The sequence below is a fragment of the Zingiber officinale genome, chromosome 6B (genome assembly GCF_018446385.1).
Source record: "Zingiber officinale cultivar Zhangliang chromosome 6B, Zo_v1.1, whole genome shotgun sequence".
Lineage (NCBI taxonomy): Eukaryota > Viridiplantae > Streptophyta > Magnoliopsida > Zingiberales > Zingiberaceae > Zingiber > Zingiber officinale.
Genome location: NC_055996.1, coordinates 8,659,991 through 8,680,587, shown reverse-complemented (window position 1 = coordinate 8,680,587; position 20,597 = coordinate 8,659,991). Strand labels below are relative to the sequence as shown.

The 20,597-nt window shown below is 37.8% G+C and overlaps 1 long non-coding RNA gene across 1 annotated transcript; it reads left to right on the top strand.

Moving 5' to 3' along the window:
- The first annotated feature begins 4,039 nt into the window (after window positions 1-4,039).
- On the top strand, window positions 4,040-5,099 carry LOC121991876. The gene is made up of 3 exons (XR_006114759.1): window positions 4,040-4,731; window positions 4,805-4,872; window positions 5,059-5,099. It is a non-coding gene; the product is annotated as an uncharacterized LOC121991876 (long non-coding RNA).
- Window positions 5,100-20,597: the final 15,498 nt, after the last annotated feature.

Genomic DNA, 20,597 nt, shown 5'->3' with positions numbered 1-20,597 from the left:
AGATGAGATTCGTGTTGATGACCGAATAAAGAGACAAACTAAATCTTTTTTTTCTAAGACGAAATAGGGCTAAAATTTTTTCTTTCCCAATAAAAATGAGGCTTATATATATATATATATATATCGGGTATCGGGTAGGGTATGAGTAGGATTTTACCACATCCGCCTCCATACCCATACCCGAAATACCCATACCCGAATACCTATTTACTATAATCGGGTATAAAAATTCCCTCCATATCCTCCTTCATTCGGGTCGGATTACCCATCGGATTCAGGTGAAATTACCATCCCTACGTAAAGCTTGGGTTCCGAAAGCGTGTTTAACCACGCAAGTATGACTTAACCAATACTACATACCCAAAGAAAAAATACATTATATAAAACCAAATAAACCAAATCAAAAATTAAAATACAAACCTAGACCAACAAATTCAAAATCTAAATATTTTAAGCCATACCAAGACTTAGAATATCATCAAGTAAATTATGACTACAAAAAGAATAAACATAAACCAAGAACCAAAAATTAAAAGGCCACTAATTCAGGGGAGGCTCCAAAATAGCTGGCACCTCCAAAACTAACCTACCCGACAGGGTAACCCAAACTAATCTACCCGGTAGGGTAATTAGGACTAATTAGAAAGGGTTCAAGTTTAACTTGACCTATGGTACTGGTGAAGTTTTGGATGATAGTATGCTAGAGAAGCTTAGTCTATGCATGTCTAAAAAGATATGACTTCGACCTGTTGTATTTGGCTAAGTGGAACTGACTGAAGCTACCCTTTATAGATCCTAACCAGTTAGACTAAGATTTTGTACTAAGTCCAGTGGATAGGACTATTTGGAAAATCTTGAAGGGGTGGTTACTTTAATGATGTCTAAGTAACTCACCATAGACCAGAAGTTTATCCAAAGAATGTCTATTTGTTGGACCCAAAACTAAAACTGAATCTAACACAAAGTTAAACCAAACCTTAAAATTGAACCTAATTCATCTCACAAAATTATAGGATGTTGGTTGCTACTCGGAAAACCTATAGGTTCCACTGTACAAAAATTTTGTACAAAGGTCTGAACCTTTTCCTAGCTACCATGTGTTCTTTTAAATTAAATTTTGGATCGCCTGCGGAACTTAACACGTTTGATCCAAAACTTAATCTATTTGTTCTTTTAGGTTTTGACTTGGATCTCCTGCGGAACTTAACACGTTCGACCCAAGTCTCCTTAAGTTATTAATTCCATTAAATATTAATTTCCATAAAAGGTTCGACGTGGCGAGGCACATGGCCTTCTTGGATATGGGAGCAACCACCACCGACTAGACAAAACCTTTAATAGAAAGCTAATATTTAATTTCCTAAAATAACTTTAGGTTAACCAAAGAGAACAATCAAATCACAAGGAAAAGAAAAAAAAACAAAAGAACACAACTTCGAAAAAACATATTCAAAATTCTAGAACGTAAGCCTCTTGTATTTGGTATTATTTCCATAAATAACTAGCATGATGCGGAAATAGAAATTACTAGTTATACCTTGTAGAAAAACCTCTTGATCTTCTACCGTATTCCTCTTCTAACCTCGGACGTTGTGTGGGCAACGATCTACCGAGATGAGAAACCACCAACCACCTTCTTCTCCTCCAAGCAAGGTTCGGCCACAAAAGAAAAGCTTCACCAAGGAGAAAAACCAAAATACTAACCAAGCTCCAAGAGATACTAGCTTTCTCTCCTTCTTCTTCTTCTTCTTCTCCAAGTAGTATCTGGCCACCACAAGAGCTCCAAGGAAGGGAGAGAGGTTCGGCCACCACAAGAGGAAGAGAGGGAGAGGATGGCCGGCCACACCAAGGAACAAGAGAGGGAGAGGAATAATAGATGTTATGTCTCTTGAAGGCACCCTCACCCCTTCTTTTATATTCCTTGGCCTAGGCAAATTAGGAAATTTAATTACAATAAAATTTCCTTAATTTTCCTTGACATGAATTAATTGAGAAAAATAAAACAAAATTTCCCAATTAACTTGAGATGGCCGGCCACATCATTGGAAAACAAAAGAGGACAAGTTTTAATCAACAATTAAAACTTCTAATTTGTTTCCAAAATTTTAAAAAAATTTCTCTTTAAAATCTCTTCATGGTTGATAAAAGGAAATTTCTATAATTTTAATTTTATCAACATGTGAATAATTTTAAAGAAAAAATAAAACATCTCTCCAATCTATAAATAAGGAAAGAGATCTAATCTCTTTCTTTAATCTTTGTAGATCTTTTACAAGAGAGATATTTTAATTTTAATTCTCTTTAAAATATATCTTCCACATAATAATAAAAATTAAAATTAAATTTCTTTTTATTTTATTTGGTCGGCCCTATTAGCTTGGGTTCAAGCTAGGGCCGGCCCTAGCTTGGTTCCCAAGCTAGCTTGGCCGGCCCCATTGGGTAGGTGTAGAAGGTGGGTATAGGTGGGTATAGAACTCTATAAATAAGAGGCTACGATAGGGACCGAGAGGAGGAATTGGTTTTGGTCTCCCGATAAAATTAAGCATCCCGTGTTCGCCCCGAACACACAACTTAATTTTATCAATGATAATTCATTCCACTAGAGAACTATCATTGAACTACCGCACCAATCCCAAATTACATTTTTGGGCTCCTTCTTATTATGAGTGTGTTAGTCTCCCTGTGTTTAAGATATCGAATGTCCACTAATTAAGTGAGTTACTGACAACTTCATTTAATTAATGTCTAAGTCCAAGAGTAGTACCACTCAACCTTATCGTCATGTCGGACTAAGTCCACCTGCAGGGTTTAACATGACAATCCTTATGAGCTCCTCTTGGGGACATTATCAACCTAGTATCTCTAGGACACAGTTTCCTTCTATAATCAACAACACACACTATAAGTGATATGATTTCCCAATTTATCGGGCTTATTGATTTATCGAACTAAATCTCACCCATTGATAAATTAAAGAAATAAATATCAAATATATGTGCTTGTTATTATATTAGGATTAAGAGCACACACTTCCATAATAACCGAGGTCTTTGTTCCTTTATAAAGTCAGTATAAAAGAAACGACCTCAAATGGTCCTACTCAATACACTCTGAGTGTACTAGTGTAATTATATAGTCAAGATAAGCTAATACCTAATTACACTACAACCTTCTAATGGTTTGTTCCTTTCCATTCTGGTCGTGAGCTACTGTTTATAATTTATAAGGTACTGATAACATCATCTTCTGTATGTGACACCATATACTATGTTATCTACAATATAAATTAAATGAATAACTACAAACAAATGTAGATAATTAGACCAAATGTGATTCTTTATTCATAATGAATATTTACAAAGCTTAGGCTTTCAGTATACACTCCAACATAGGATCCCCTGATTGAAAACGTAGATTGGGTGAGATGACTAAGGATTAAATTAAATTAAATTAAAACTAAATTAAATTAAATTAAAATTAAATTGAATTAAATTAAATTAAATTATATTCAAAAAAAGGATAATTTTAAAAATTTTTTAAAAAAACTTTTAAAAATTCTTTAAAAAAAACTTTTAAAATTCTTTTTAAAAACTTTAACTAACTTAAGATTTATGTTAAAACTAACCCTAAAATTTTATCAGCTTAAACTTAGACTAATTCTAGTTCCTACCTATTGTAGGAAACCAAGTGGATTTTGGATAGTGGTTGTTCCAAACACATGACTGGAGATCACACCAAATTCACTCAACTTACTTACAAAAGCTTAGGGACAGTTGCCTTTGGAAACAATGGCAAACTCAAGGTAATTTGTAAAATACCGAAAATAGACGAATATTAATAAGGGAATTTTTCGAAATTTTTAGAAATTTTTTAGGAATTTTTCGGATTTCGTAAGGGCGAGTTTACGGAGATAAAATCAGGGCCCCGGGAAAGCCTGTTTTTGTTACCCCATTTAAATGAGGAAAAATTGATTTTTCTTAATTCTTTTTTCTATTTTCTTTTCCTTGTTTTATTTGTTCTCTTCCTCACCGAACCCACACACCCGCGCCTTCTCTTCTCCTCGCGTGCCCTAACTGGCGCCGCGACAGTTCCCTTCTCCTCGCAATTTAAGCCGTGGTCGAGGGTTACATCTCCTTCTTCTTCCCTTTCCTTCTCCACGCTGTCCTTAAGCCCTTCGTCCTCCACTCGACAGCGCCGTTTTTCTTCGCGTGCAAGCCCTCGGCCGAGGAAGCCCTAGCCCCGGCCATTCAGTCCATCTTTGCTGCGAGGCGCACACCCGACGCCTTCTTCTTCCTCTTTCCCCAAGCGCCGGCGACGAATCTGCCACTGTCGGTCCACTGTCGCCCTTGTGTGCCGCCGCCGCCGCCGACTCTTGACCCGAGCAGCACCGGCCGCCTCCTCTCTGCTCTCTTCTGATCCGGAGGGTTTTCTGTCGTGCCGACACAGAGCCACCACAGTGAACCCTGGGCTGATTTCTACAGCCGACGCCGCTCGACGCCGCACCCCTCTTCCTCTTCTTCTCTCCGGCACCGATTCCTCCAGGCCGAAGATGTCGCGAGCCTAGCATCGTCGATTTTTCCTCCGACCCTCCAGGCCGAAGATGCCGCGAGCCTAGCACCAATCTATCTCTCTGTTCATCGGCAAGAACACACGGGTCCTGGCTTTGGGCAGCGCCACAATGCCAGTTTTCAGATATCGAATTCTTCTTCCTCTCATTGATCGGGATTGGAGGTAGGTTGTGATTCTGTTCTCAGATTCTGTTGTGGAGGAATTGATAATTGTGTGGATTTGGTTTATATGGCAGATTAGGGATTTCAATCTGCTGCGGCTGATCTTGGTTCAGCTGAGGGTTTAAAGGAGGAAGCTGTTAAGGTTAGTTTAATCTAGATGTTGGGTTAATATGGATGTGTAACAGATTTCTTTAAAGGTTGGAATCTGTGTAATTGGTTAGTTAGTGATCGTACTTCGATTAGGGGTTACCCTAAATAGGGTTGGGAATCTTATTTAGCTATTTGCTATATATGTAATTAGCTAAATAAAATTACGTGATTGACACAGGACTTTGACACGAGACGAGTATCTCGACGTCGGATTTGGACCGGTTTGACCTTTCCTATTGGAGGCGGGTACTTTTGACTTTATGTCTTTGATATGATAGTAGTGAATTTAACAAATAACAATAATTATGTTTCTTATTTGCTTCGGTTAGTCACTACCCGATACCTGTTACATACTTGGTTGATTGCTTGTTTTGCATCTCATGTTATTACTTACCCGATTATACATGCTTATAGGGGTAGTGATGTAACCATGCTTCACCATGTTCAGAACCTAGGTGTGATACCTTATCTGATCTGTGTACCCTTGATATGATTTATTGACTATGGTGCACATCATATATGTATATAGATTGGTTCAGTATATTACCATGCTTAGTGTCATGCACCATTCGCATGATTGCATGCTGTGTGATAGATTGCTCCATTATTGTCGAGCACATCGCCAGTTTCATCACTGTTCGGTGCTCCATTGTGACGCTCATGGGTAGCGTGACGCAGCGTGGTAGCATGTCAGTTTGCTCGTTCGGTGCTCCGTTTGTCCGCTCATGGGTAGTGTGATTGCAGTGTGGTAGCACGTCGAGATCCCTCCCCGTCATTGTGTACCGAGAGATGAGAGGGGGTAGGAGTATATGTACTCAAGATCCACTCGGTCACCATCGTGAGTAGTGATGCGAGTGCGGTTGTCTTACCCACTCGGTTCCACCATTGTGTGTGAGATGGTGACTGGCGTCAGGTCATTAGCATCATACGCGTTGATGCATTTATTTCTTGTGATTGTGTTTGCTGCATATTGGTTGGATGCCCATGCTTGACATGCATACAGGATTTCTATACCTCTCGGACTGTTTATCCTTATACCAGGTCCTGGTTAGTACAGCTATTCTCCTGTTCATTTCAGTTTGCATTTACCCTTATTATGTCAAGAGACTGTACGCATGATTAGTGCTAGTTATTATATCCTTACTATGTATATCAGTTGTTACCCGCTGAGTGTTGGACTCACACCCTCCTCCGTTGCTATTTTCAGGTTGATGCTGTCCGGAGGAGTTCCAGTCGCTAGTCCCCTACAGACCGTGAGAATGTGTGGTTTATCTTTTGGTTTTCTTTATCAGACTAGTTCTGTTTGATGCAGTTGGATTATGGTTTTTGTGTTATGGATATTACACTGTCGATGATTTTCATTCAGACTTGTTTTACTACATGCCTGCCTAGATGACAGAAGAGGTGAGTTGATTTTATCGTCGGATTTGAGTTTTATGAGTGTAGTGGAGTAGGGTTGGTTTTGAGTCTGCTTATCACTGTTCAGTTTGTTTACTATTAAACTGCGTGGTTGTGTCAGCCAGAGGCTGAAATTGATATAAACTGCGTGGATGCCTGTGTTATTGTTTGTTTATTATTGTTATTCCAGCTGCATGTGGCTGAGGTATATGGTGATGTAGAAAGTTTCAGATTGTCCGCCGTATAAGGGAGATGTTGCCGAAATTTCTTCGGACACGGACTCCTCCGAGGCGTGACAATTTAGTGGTATCAGAGCATAAGTTTTATGATTCTTTGTTTTCGTATTTTGGATATTTGGGATAACCTGATACCAATTTATTTGGTATCAGAGCGCCAAGGTTTAGCGATACTTGTTTTGATTTTCGTGTACGGATCTTGAGATTTATCTGATATCAATTTATTGGAATTGGTATCAGCGCGGGTTATGATGCCTGCTTATGGTATTCTGGATATTTGATATCTACTTCGGTTTGTACGGATTTCTGTTATGGTTATGTTTCAGACTTTTGTTTCGGATTTGTAAGGATTTCCGGTGATTTTCTTGTGCGGAATTCTGAGATCAATTTGGGGACTGGACAGCGACGGAACATCTCCAGATGGCAAATATGTATAAGGTAATTTTTATAATTATAATACTTGTAGTAATACTTGAGTAATAATCACTATATGAGTATTGGTCTTTTTCTCGGTACTCCAAACCATCCTAATGTTGGTCAAGGTGGGAATGACAGTAAGTTGTTGCTAAGAATCACCCAAGCCTCAACCTCACGTGTTAAGGTGGTAGATAATCTATGAGCCTTTACAATGTTGTACTTGAACCTCTTTTATAGGTCTCTAAATAAATGCTCATACAATGGCAAGGTTTCATACGATTAATGTTCTTTGGACTTTGACGGTTGATTCATCAAGTCTAATGAATTCATAATAACTCTTTAGATCTCAATTTTAAGTGCATCCTGCACTTCACTTTTGAAGTTTCTCAAAATAACAAGTGATCGATCTCCATTGTGATTTTCTTCATACCTGTCATTTAAGCAGGATTCAATAGATCTCATATATAGCTTTATGTTGTATGTCCGACTGATTTACCTTGTTATGGGCTGCTCCTACTCACTGTGAGATCCAGCAGATTTAATCTGGAAGATTGTATATTCCATCAATTCAACAACCCAAGGAATCAACCTTCAATGCCAAAATGTCATTTTTTTCAACCGTATTGTTGCTTGTACGGCTTGTTCATCTATTCCTTCCTTAAAACCTTCATCCCCTGACTATTACCATGGAGTTGCTTAACTGGAAGAATTATGCTTTATGGGATTTAGTGGTTGGGACTTTAGATTGTTGTGATTCTTTAGTCCATAACAGCCTCATGCCAGTGGATTAATGACTACTTATCCTTCTCATCATGCTAAGGTTATGTAAGAGCACTTTAGCCAGCTTCTTAGTATGATAATCATTTACACTATTCATCATTAATTTCAACCAATGAACACTTAACTCTTTATAAGCTCTTCCATTCCATTCCAATTGGACATCGATAGATGTTGCAGGCGTCTACCATAGTCCCAATATCCCTTAATCTTACGGTAGATCTTTTAGTATTGGAAATGGTCGATTTTGATATTATACTTGGCATGGACTGTTTGTCAGCATATCATGCCACTGTTGATTGCCAGACGAGGGTGGTCACATTCCGGCCTCCGAACCAACCCTCGTGGGATTTCACTGGCATCAGAGACGACGACATATCGATCATTTCGGCGATTCAGGCTCAGAAGCTGCTGTCACATGGCTGTCAGGGTTTTCTATTATATTTTATTAGTACTGAGGACAACAGTAGTTAGCAGCTCTCCGACGTTCCGGTGGTCCGAGAGTACCTAGATGTATTCCCAGAGGAGCTACCAGGTCTGTCTCCCAGAAGGCAAGTGGAGTTCGCTATTGAGCTGATTCCGGGGACCACACCGGCATCGAAAGCTCCTTATCATATGACACCAAAAGAGTTAAACGAGTTGAAGGTTCAACTCCAGGAGCTTTTGGATAGGGGATTTATTCGCCCTAGTGTTTCTCCATGGGGTTCTCCAGTGTTATTTGTTAAGAAAAAGGATGGCACTATGAGGTTATGTATTGACTACAGACAGCTGAATACAGTGATCGTCAGAAATAAATATCCTTTACCACGGATCGAGGATTTGTTTGATCAACTCAGAGATACATCAGTGTATTCTAAGATTGATCTGCGATCCGGATATCATCAGTTGAGAGTCAGAGACTTAGATATTCATAAGATAGTTTTCCGTACGAGATACGATCATTATGAGTTTTTGGTAATGTCATTTAGGCTTACCAATGCTCTAGCGGTATTTATGGATTGTTGTGGTTGAGCATTGCTCCCACATATTGAGGATATCTTGTGGTAGAGCGTTGCTCCCACATATGTGGTATTTCCTGTGATGACCGTTACTTAACTACTAACTCTACTTAACCGGTATGATTAAAAATCACATGGAAACCCTACCGAAAAATTTCGACAGAATCTCCCCTGTACCGGTGACCATATTCAACAATACATGCAATATATACTCAGCCACAAGCGGCTGGAACACATATCAATCAACCACGCAGTTAAATAAGTATCAAACACACAAATATCTACTTACTAAACTAAACTCATCCTACATGCAATCTAAACAGAATAATCTCAAATGACATGAACTTAAAATACAACTCAAATGTTTATTAATTACTAAAATGCGGAAACTAAAATTAAAACTTCTTTCCTAGTCCCAAGGCTTCCATAGTCCTGGCATCACACATCCTTCGAACACCTCCTTGTCGCCTTCCTTTCTATATCTTTTCTTTTCCTGTATCTGCAGTAAGAGGAAGTGTAGTCTATAAGCAAAATTTGCTTAGTAAGCACTATCTAACTCACAAAAACTCGATATGCATGTGAATATACTGAAAACTAAAACTGAATGCTCAAAGGAAAAACTACTTATGCTCATCTACTAGTAAATAAACAAACATACTGAAGTGCTAAACATGTAAAACTACTCATGCTCTTCTATTAGCAAAGAACAGTAAGCTAATCTAAATAACATGCTAGCATAAAAGGGAACTAAACTTGCTGATTCTAAAACAAAGTGAAACTTGATTCATTTGTTCTAACTTATTCTTTTAATACTTTATGTTTATGTAAAACTCGTTTTACTTGTTCAAAAACTTATACTTATAATACTTCAAAATAATAATCAACTTCTTCTTGGGCCCGGCAACTGTACTTGCTATGCGCGCATCCCTAACTAGACCCGAGATAGCTGGTCCTGAATCTAGTAGGGTTTACTAGGTTATCTAAACCTAGGGACCACTATAGGGCCTCCGAAGGACTACTGAGAGTCCTTCATACTAGGTTATCTAAACCTAGGGACCGACTATGGGAGCCCAAGGACTACTGAGAGTCCTGCGTACTAGGTTATCTAAACCTAGGGACCGACTATAGGAGCCCAGCCACAAGCTCGAAAGTCAGATACTAGCCCTTAATAAAGTAAAATACTTGTTATCTTTTAATACTTCTAATATATAATGCCTTTTCATTTTAATAAGCACCTTGTGTGCCAAAATCCCTAGAGTCTTGACTTTGGGATTTACTTAAGGCCTTGGCCTTTTTTCTTTCTTTTCTTAATCTTTCTTATACTTTTCTTATAAAAGAATGCTTCTTACAAAACTGAAATGTTTAAACAAATTCTAACACTGAAATGCTTAAACAAAATCTGCATACAAGTTTAAACAGAAATCTGCATATTAAGCTTAACTAAAATCTGCATATTAAGCTTATCTAAAATCTGCATACTAGGCTAATCAAAATGCTGCATACTATAAGCTTTAACAAAATCTGCATGTCAAACTTAATAAAATCTACGCTTGTAAGCTCGATAAAAATCTGCGTTAGAATATTAACTAAAAATCTACACTTGTAGCTCTAAAGGGGTTGTTCATGCTTAGTTATTCAACACAAAACTAAACCTATTTAAAGTCACAAGCAACCAGAGAAACAAAATGCTACAACATAGCTATTCAACATAAAGAAATATGTTAAAGCTTGATACCCTTGTAAAACTTATACTTTTATAAAGCAGTAGAGATCTTTAAACATGTTACAACATGATCTAAACCAGTTTACTAAACCGTAAGCTCAAACCGGAAACTAAATCCACAGAATGAAACTTAAATCTAAATCTGAACAAATAGTAGGGTAATAAGGAAAACCTAAGGGCTGTTCAACTGAAATCTAAATCTGCAGATTGAAGCTGAAGCTGAACAATGTTTCAAATACCATTGCATCTCAAAACAAAACAGTAACTTGCTATCTGTCTAAAAGGAAATAATCAACATCTAAAGCCAACTTGAACCCGAATTACTCTATAGCAAACCACAAGCAACCAAAGCAAATACTGATTACATATATATCAGTAACATTGAAATGCTACGACTGGGATGCTAAAATCGACATCAGAAGAAAGAAATCAAGCAAGCATGCTACTCTTAACCTCCAACAAAATCCTAATTCTGAACATAAATGAATTGATCCACTCTATACCACAGGGAAGCTTCTGAAGAACATCAGATCTTTCCAAACCAAAAACCCTAGCTAAATTCTGAAACTTGTAGGGCTCATGTGTAAAGCGAACATAGCAATTAGGGAACAAACAGGAAAAATCAAGGATTAAACGTCGGAGCTATCTTACTGCAGGTGAGTAGCAACTTACCTTGGGTTTCTTGGACTTACAGCCGAAGAAGAAGGCTTCCACTGCTCTAGGGTTTCGGGTGGTCTTGCTTCCTCGGCGATCTCTTGTGTCTACACCTTCCTCTCGCTGAAGGGGTCTTGAGAACGTGAAGATCTCACGGGAAAGGTCCTCACCGGCCACCGGAGACGCTGGGCTTCTCGCTGCGTCTTCGCCGAGAAGAGCCGCGCCGTCGAACTCGAGAGAAGGGGAGAGGGATCGAGAGAATTAATTTCCTCTCTTAACTTAACCTCTTTTATAACCTAATACTTCTGTTACAGCTTAAGACTATTTCGCTTCCTTCTTATCACGAAATTCCCGTTGGATCACCTGGTCAGCAGCGTTTGATCAAATCAAAACGTCGCGGGTTCGATTCCCCCGCAGCGCCCTTTTTCATTTTAATTAATTTCGATTTCCTAATTACGGCTTAAGTACAATTCGCACCATATACATAACAAAACTTGCTTAGCTCAGTTGGTTGGCTGACTTTGGTTAGGGTCTAGTTCGGTCCGAGATCTTGGGTTCAAACCCCGACCTTAACACTTTTTATTTTATTTTATTATTATTATTTTTAAACTTCTTCCTCTTGGTAAAAATACCAAACGAACTCCAAAAATTGCATAAAAATACTCTAAAATTTTCTAAAAATCTCTAGAATATTTCTATAACATTTCTAAATATTTTTAAGAATATTTAAAACTTCTAATGGGGAAAATTGGGTCGTTACATAGATTCTGTTGTGGAGGAATTGATAATTGTGTGGATTTGGTTTATATGACAGATTAGGGATTTCAATCTGCTGCGGCTGATCTTGGTTTAGCTGAGGGTTTAAAGGAGGAAGCTATTAAGGTTAGTTTAATCTAGATGTTGAGTTAATATGGATGTGTAACAGATTTCTTTAAAGGTTGGAATCTGTGTAATTGGTTAGTTAGTGATCATACTTCGATTAGGGGTTACCCTAAATAGGGTTGGGAATCTTATTTAGCTATTTGCTATATATGTAATTAGCTAAATAAAATTATGTGATTGACACAGGACTTTGGCGCGAGACGAGTATCTCGACGTCGGATTTGGACCGGTTTGACCTTTCCTATTGGAGGCGGGTACTTTTGACTTTATGTCTTTGATATGCATAGAAAAGAAAAACTAGAACAATCAAATCACAAGGAAAAGAAAAACAAAAAACACAACATCGAAAACAAATTCGAAATACTAGAATCACATGCCTCTTGTATTTGGTATTTTTACATGAAGATAAAATTAGTATGATGCGGAAATTAAATACTAGTATACCTTTTCTTTTGCAAGCAAAAACCTCTAGGTCTTCTATCGTATTTCTCTTCTAACCTCGGACGTTGTGTGAGCAACGATCTTCCGAGATGAGAAACCACCAAAGCACCTTCTTCTCCTCCTTGCAAAGTTCGGCCACAACATGAGCTTCTCCAAGGATGAAGAGAAAACACCACCAATGCTCCAAGGGATACAAGCTTTCTCTCCTTCTTCTCCAAGCTAGAATCCGGCCACCACTTGATCTCCAAGAAGATGAGAGGTTCGGCCACAAGTATGGAGAGAAGAGAAAAGAGAAGTCCAAGGAAGAAAAAGAGGGAGAAAATAATAGAGGTTGTTCACCTTCAAGGCTCCCAAAACCCCTTCTTTTATAATCCTTAGCTTTGGCAAATAAGAAAATTTAATTATAATAAAATTTCCTTAACTTTCCTTGACATGAATTAATTAAGAAAAATTAAACAAAATTTCCTAAACCTTCATATGAATTTTTAAACATTAAATGAAAGCAAACAAGGTAATTTCGATCAACAATTAAAATTCCTTATTTGTCTTGAAATTTTAAAAATAAAATTTCCTTTAAAATCCATTCATGGTTGATAAAAAATTTCTATAATTTTAATTTTTGACATATGCGTAATTCTAAAGAAGAAAAATAAAATATCTTTCCATTCTACAAATAAGGAAATCTAATCTCTCTTTAATCTTTTGTAGATCCTTTTAAAGAGATATTTTAATTTTAATCTCTCAATAAATTATATCTTTCCTAAGAAAATTTAAAATAAAATTCTTTTTAATTTAATGAGGGGCCGACCACTAAGCTTGAATTGACCTAGGGCTGCCAGAACGAGCTTGGTGACCCTAGCTGATCCACAGCTAGCTTGGCCAACCCTCATCATGAGTATGAAGGTGGGTATAGGTGGGTATAGTACTCTATAAATAATATGCTATGATAAGGATGAGAGGAGGAATTGATTTTGGTCTCCAGATAAAATTAAGCATCCGTGTTGCCGACACACCTGACAATTTATCGATAATAATTCATTCGATAGAGAACTATTATTGAACTGCACCGATCCCAAATTATATTTTTGGGCTCCTGCTTATTATAGTGTGTTAGTCTTTACGTGTTTAAGATGTCGAATGTCCTAATTAGGTGAGTTCTTGTGACTCATTTAATTAGTATCTTAATCGAATAGTACCACTCGCCTTATATACGTCGTATCGGATGAGTCCCTGCGGGGTTTAACGACAATCCTTATGACTCTTCTTGGGGACATTATCAACCTAGATCACTAGGACTCGGTTTCCATACATAATCAACACACACTTATAGTGATATCGTTTCTCGACTTATCGGACTTATTGATTTATCGAACTAAATCTCACCATTGATAAATTAAAGAAATAAATATCAAATATGTGTTTGTTATTATATTAGGATTAAAATCACACATAATAACTGAGTCTTTGTTCCTTTATAAAGTCGTTATAAAAGAAACGACCTCTAATGATCCTACTCAATCTAAGTATACTAGTGCGATTATATAGTTAAGATAAACTATTTCCAATTACTATGACATTCGATGGTTTGTTCCTTTCTATTTTGTTAAATGAGCTCTTTTATAATTTATAAAGGCGATAACATACAGTCAATGTGACACCATGTTATCTACTGATATAAATTAATTGAACAACTCTACAACATGTAGACAATTTGACGAATGTGATTTTTATTTCAATAAATATTTACAAAGCTTAGGCTTTCGTATACACTCCAACAAACGATCTCTAATGATCTTTACTCCTAATTAGATTACTCGGATTCTCTCGATCAAAGCTTTCTAGGAAGGGCCTTAGTGAAAGGATGCCAGGTTATCTGCAATCTTGGCGATGACAACTTCTCCTCACTTCACGATATCTCGTATCGGTGGTACTTGCGCTCATATGTTTACTTGCCTTATCGGCTCGTGGTTCCTTCGAGTTTTCTGTACCGCTATTATCACAATAAATTGTGATGATTTTGGGCAAACCAGGAATCACATCTAAGTCCGTTAGAAAGTTCACGAGCACACTTCTTTAGCAGCCTCGGGTTTCATTACTCGCTTCCATGGTTGAGTCCGAAATGAATTTCTGCAACACTCCTCCGTGCAATGGCTCCACCTCTAAAGTAAACACATGCACGATGTAGACTTCTTGTCCCTATCGATTGGAAATCCGAATCAGTGTAACCTCTGAGAAGCAAATGCGTTGGTAAACTAGCGTATAATCTCTGTCCTTCTTAGGTACTAATATATGCTTTAGCAGATCGATGTCCTTGTCGAGGTTACTCGATATCTCTAACCATGCCAGCGAAATGAATGTCGGTCTAAATGCGGCGCGTACATTAGGCTTCCTACGGTAGAGCATAAGCCTTTTCGTGTCCTCTATCTCCTTTGATGTCTTGGAGACATCTCTTTAGATAGAACTACTCCTACAAAGGTAAGAAACCTTTCTTGGAATCTGCATGCTAAAACGAGCGAGGATTGTATCTATATATGAAGCTTGGGAGACACCACGACATTCTTTTCTTGCGATCCCTTATAACTTTGATCCCAAGAATGTGTGCACAATCTCTAAGTCCTTCATATCAAATAACCATACCCTTACGTCAGATAATACCTTGACATTGTTGCGATTAACGAAATATCATCTCACGTATAGTACAGAAATACCACCGCGTCATTACATTCTTGTATACAAGACTCATCCGGACAACTGAATAAATCCGTATGTGGATTACTTCATTAAACAATGTTCAAGACCTTGAAGCTCGCTTTAGTTCATAAAAATGGACCGATTGAGCTTGCGCTAGATGCTCTTGCCTTTTTCAATGAACCCTTACGGTTGCCGTATGGATGTTCTCTTGAGACTTCCATTAAGGAAAGGCGTCTTGACATTCATTTGCGAATCTCATAATCCGTATGAGCGTGATGGATAAGAGTATCCGGATAGACTTAAGCATGACTGGGTGAAAAGGTCTCCTCATAATCGATTCCCTCTTTACAGTGTACCCTTCACGATAAGCCTAGCTTTGAAGGTTTATACCCGTCATCCCTCTTTTCCTTTTGTAGATCCACTTGCATCCAACGGCTTTTAGTGGTTCTACAAGCTCCCAGGCCTTATTAGAGTATATAGACTCTATTTCGGAATTTTTGCCAAGATGTTGCATCTATATCTTGGAGTGTTTAGTCATATGTTAGGGATCGGGTTCATGTTTGCGGGATCAAGTCCGAAGACTCTCCCAAAACATGAATCTATCAGTTGCCTTATGACCCTCCCACTACGATGAGCCATTGTCTGTGGTTGTGTATCATGTGTGACACGTGTTGCGGTCTCTTATGGTACTTCGTCTTGTACTTTTGGTAGTAAGGTAGATGTCCTCTCTAAGTTCTTCTAAAACAACTTTGCTCTAATCCATTATAGTCCTTCCCTACAAAAGCGGGTGAATTGCCTTATGATCTTTAGGACTATAAAATAAATCACCTTCGTTCTCTGGGATACCCCAGAAACCAGACACATGCGAGATTCTAACTTATCGGTCTGGTTTCGATACGTGTTTGGACTACCCCAATCCGAATATGTCTTAGGCGGGCTTCGCCCATTCCACAATTTGTGGGAGTAGAAAGAACCGATTTAGAATGTATTAAGTTGAATGTACTCTTCTTGTTCTAGGCGTATCCCAAGCGAATTTGGTAATCAATAACTCATCATCGATCTAACCATCTCGATAAGAGTCCTATTCCTTCGTTACATCACACCGTTACATTTGGGGTGTACCAGGTGCGGATAGTTGGGATTGAATCCGGCCTCGATAAGTAACTCTCCTCAGAGGTATTTGCCACCACGATCGGATAGTAGTGTCTTGATACTTTACCTAGTCGTTTCTCCGCGACCTTGTACTCTTTGAACTTATCAAGCACTCGGACTTGCGGCGTTAGGTAAATGTATCAGTATCTTGAATAATCGTCTTTAAAAGACAAAATATTAAAATCACCTCTTGCACAGACGAGACATAGGACATGAATCGAATGAACCAGTTCTAACATCTTTGGCTCTATACCCACGGCCTTAAAGGTCTCTTGGTCATTTTACCTTCCAAGATTCATGAGTTGGAAAATTTTCCAACTCTAATGAACCCAAAAGTCCATCGGCTATAAGCCTTTGAATCCTACTTAAGTTAATATGACCAAGCCTTAGATGCCAAAGATATGCTTGATTCATTTCCGAAGGTTCTTTTCTCTTATTTGAGTTAGAAGATGTGTTATTGATTTCTATATTTTACTTTGTGGGAGAAATTGGATTTAAAGTATATAAATTGCCAACCAATACACCAGAACAGATAATCACTTTATTTCTCTTAATAACTACATCGTTACTAAAGGAAACTGAATATCCATCCAAAACAATTTAAAGCGAAATTAAATTTTTAAGCGGATACGTAAAGACAATTTCTTAAAACCAATTTCTATTCCTATTAAAGATAAGTATCATCTCCCCACTTATGATAGCACCTTAGTAGCATTGCTCGTGTATGAGCGGTAATCTCTCCTTCGGATATCGTGGGTTTCTGGAACCCTGCGAGTGCGAGACATGATTAGTGGCTCCGTATCTACACAGTCTTGGTAGATAACAGATTAAACGTGTTTCATGACTAGAGCATGAGATATACTTTTGTTGTTTGATTCCTACGAGCACGTCGCCTTCGATCACCTGGCGCTTCGGATGAACACTTGCCCTTGACTTCTTCATTCCGACTTTAGATCACTGTACTGAGATTTATTCACTTTCTTTCTTTGAACCAACTTGTTTCTTCTTCTTCTTTCCTTTCGGTTTAAAAGTAGAGCATTTCGGTAGTGAATATAATTTTAATGAAACAAACCTTCCTTGCCTAAAGTTACGTAAGTAGTTCCATGATGAATATACCCTTTTGTTCATATTGTAATTTAGGCGGAATTGCTCAAAACTTCTAGGTAGTGTTTGGAGGATCATATCGATCGGGTTTCTCCATCAATTTCTCCAAGGATTTGTATTTCATTTAGATAAGCCATCGTCTTTAGGATATGATCCCTCACGGGAGTACCCTCTTGCATGGTGGTAGTCATTATCTTTCTCTTCTTGCTGGAGGCCCGATCTCACAGTGACGAAGGTTTTTGAGATTGTTCGTATATCATAGTGTTGGTAAATCTTGATCTTGATGTGCAATACATTTGACATTGAAGCCAAAATGTAACACCGCGCCATCTACATCTGCTTTTACCCATTTCTATGATACTCGATCTCCTCTTGGGTAGATTCACCATTAGGTGTGTCGAGCGAGTTCGGTCGATCTGAACTTATAGCTTTTAGCGATGAAACAATGTCCGGGTTCCTTTTCGATCTATGTAATTAGGACGATGAAGTACATTCTCGTTTAGTATGATAGCGTGGGTTGAAAGTCATCTAAGAATCCAATAACTTTTGGTCGAACTACAAATTTAGAATAATATTGATTCCTCAAACAATACTATTTTAAATTAACGATACCTCAATCTGATGAATTTTGTATGCCGCGATAGTGTGGACGTATACTCAACATTTGTAAAAGGAGGTTTAACCCATTAATTTTATTATCTTATCAACTTAACTTTACAAATAAAATTAATAGTTGATTTTCTTTGGTCGCGAATAACGGATGACTCGATAGAGGATCCTATTAGGCGTGCTAAGTGTATACCATTACTTGATACTAAGTCCATTAATAAGATTGTGCCTTGAGTGGGAAGATCACGCTCTTAATTAACTTATAGTCATCGAAATGGAAGTTTGTTACAGTGATCATGAACAAGCTCATCGATATGGAGGAAGGCACTCGAGCCAGCGCGGTTTGTTTGCATCACTTACAAAGCCGAGAATGGAGACAGTGGAATTTTTAAAAATAAATCCTCTCCCTTAGTTATTTAACGTGAGAATTTTTGACTATCTAGTCTACTTAACATGCGTACTAACAATCCCGCGGTGATAGCGTAAAAAGCAATAAACATAAAAACTAATTTTCAACTATTGGCTTTTATCTATTCTTGTCCTCGTGTATGTCAACCCTAATTCTCTTGTCGTCTTGACCACTACCTAAGTCTAGTTGTGCATCCATCTTGCTCCTTGTTCCGCCTCTGGTCGTTAAAAGGTTCCACGCCTTGCAAGATTCGATCCGCGACAAATAGAATTTTACATTTTCGATCCTATATTCCTCGAAGGAATGTACATGCAACTAGATCGAAAATAAAATCCTAATAAAACTAAATACAATTTTATAATACAATCATGCACGCACAGTAAATGCCCTTGACATGTCCAAGCGTCCACACATAAAACTATAAGCCGTAATAGTTGGATCCTACATCCACAAAGTTAACACATCCTACTATTAAACCTGCCTAAATTATGTATGACATGCGTAATTAAACTAATACTAAATACAGGCAAAACCCTAGCTCGATACAAATTGTTGGTTCTACTCGGAAAACCTAATGGTTCCCTTTTACAAAAATTTTGTTGAAAGGTCCGGACCTTTCTAGCTACCATGTGTTCTTTTAAATTAAACTTGGATTGCCGGTGAAACTTAACACGTTTGATCAAAGTTTAATCTATTTGTTCTTTAGGTTTAGACTTGGATCTCCTGCGGAACTTAACACGTTCGATCGAATCACCTAGGTTATTAATTCCATTAAATATTAATTTCAAAATTGGCTTCCAGGGTGACGTCGAGGCACATGGCCTTGGATATGGGAACAACCACCAGCGTACAAGCCTTTTAAGGAAAGCTAATATTTAATTTCCTTAAATCTTTCTTTCTGCCGAAGATAAAAACAACAGAAAAGAAAAACAAAAACATAACATCGACAATTCGAAAGCGAATCACATGCCTCTTGTATTTGGTATTTTACATGAAGATAAAACTAGTATGATGTGGAAATTAAATACTAGTATACCTTTTCTTTCAAGCAAAACCTCTGGGTCTTCTGGTATTCCTCTTAACCTCGGACGTTGTGTGGGCACGATCTTCGAGATGAGAAACCACCAAGCACCTTCTTCTCCTCCTCAGTTTGACAACAAGAGCTTCTCGAGGATGAAAACACCAAGCCTTCGAGGGATCAAGCTTGAGATTCTCAAGAGAATGCTTGCGAATCTCAAAGATGAGAGGTTCGGCCACGAGGATGGAGAGAAGAGAAAAGGAAGAAGTCGGCCACAAGAAGGAAGAAAAGAGGAGAAAATAATAGAGGTTGTTCACCTTGAAGGCTCCAAACCCCTTCTTTTATAATCCTTAGCTTTGCAAATAAGAAAATTTAATTATAATAAAATTTCCTTAACTTTCCTTGACATGAATTAATTAAGAAAATTAAACAAAATTTCCTAAACCTTCATGTCATGGTCGGCCACATCATTAAGAACAAACAAGGCAATTTCAATCAACAATTAAAATTCCTTATTTGTCTTGAAATTTTAAAAATAAAATTTCCCTTTAAAATCCTTCATGGTTGATAAAAGAAATTTATAATTTTAATTTTTCAACATGTAATATTACAAAGAAGAAAAATAAAATATCTTTCCATTCTAAATAAGGAAGAGATCTAATCTCTTTCTTTAATTTTTGTAAATCCTTTTAAAGAGATATTTTAATTTTAATCTCTCAATAAATTATATCTTTCACATAAGAAAATTTTAAAATAAAATTCTTTTTAATTTAATGGGGCCGACCACCTAAGCTTGGGTTCAAGCTAGGGCCAGCCACCCATGGCCGACCCTAGCTTGATCCACAAGCTAGCTTGGCCACCCTTACATCATGAGTATGAAGGTGGGTATAGGTGGGTATAGTACTCTATAAATAAGAAGCTACGATAGGGACCGAGAGGAGGAATTGGTTTTGGTCTCCCGATAAAATTAAGCATCCGTGTTGCCCAGACACACAACTTAATTTATCAATAATAATCATTCCACTGAGAACTATTATTGAACTACCGCAATCCCAATTACATTTTGGGCTCCTTCTTATGGTGTGTAAGTCTCCCGTGTTTAAGATGTCGAATGTCCACTAATTAAGTGAGTTCTGACAACTCATTTAATTAGTATCTTAGTCCAAGAATAGTACCACTCAACCTTATCGTCATGTCGGATGAGTCCA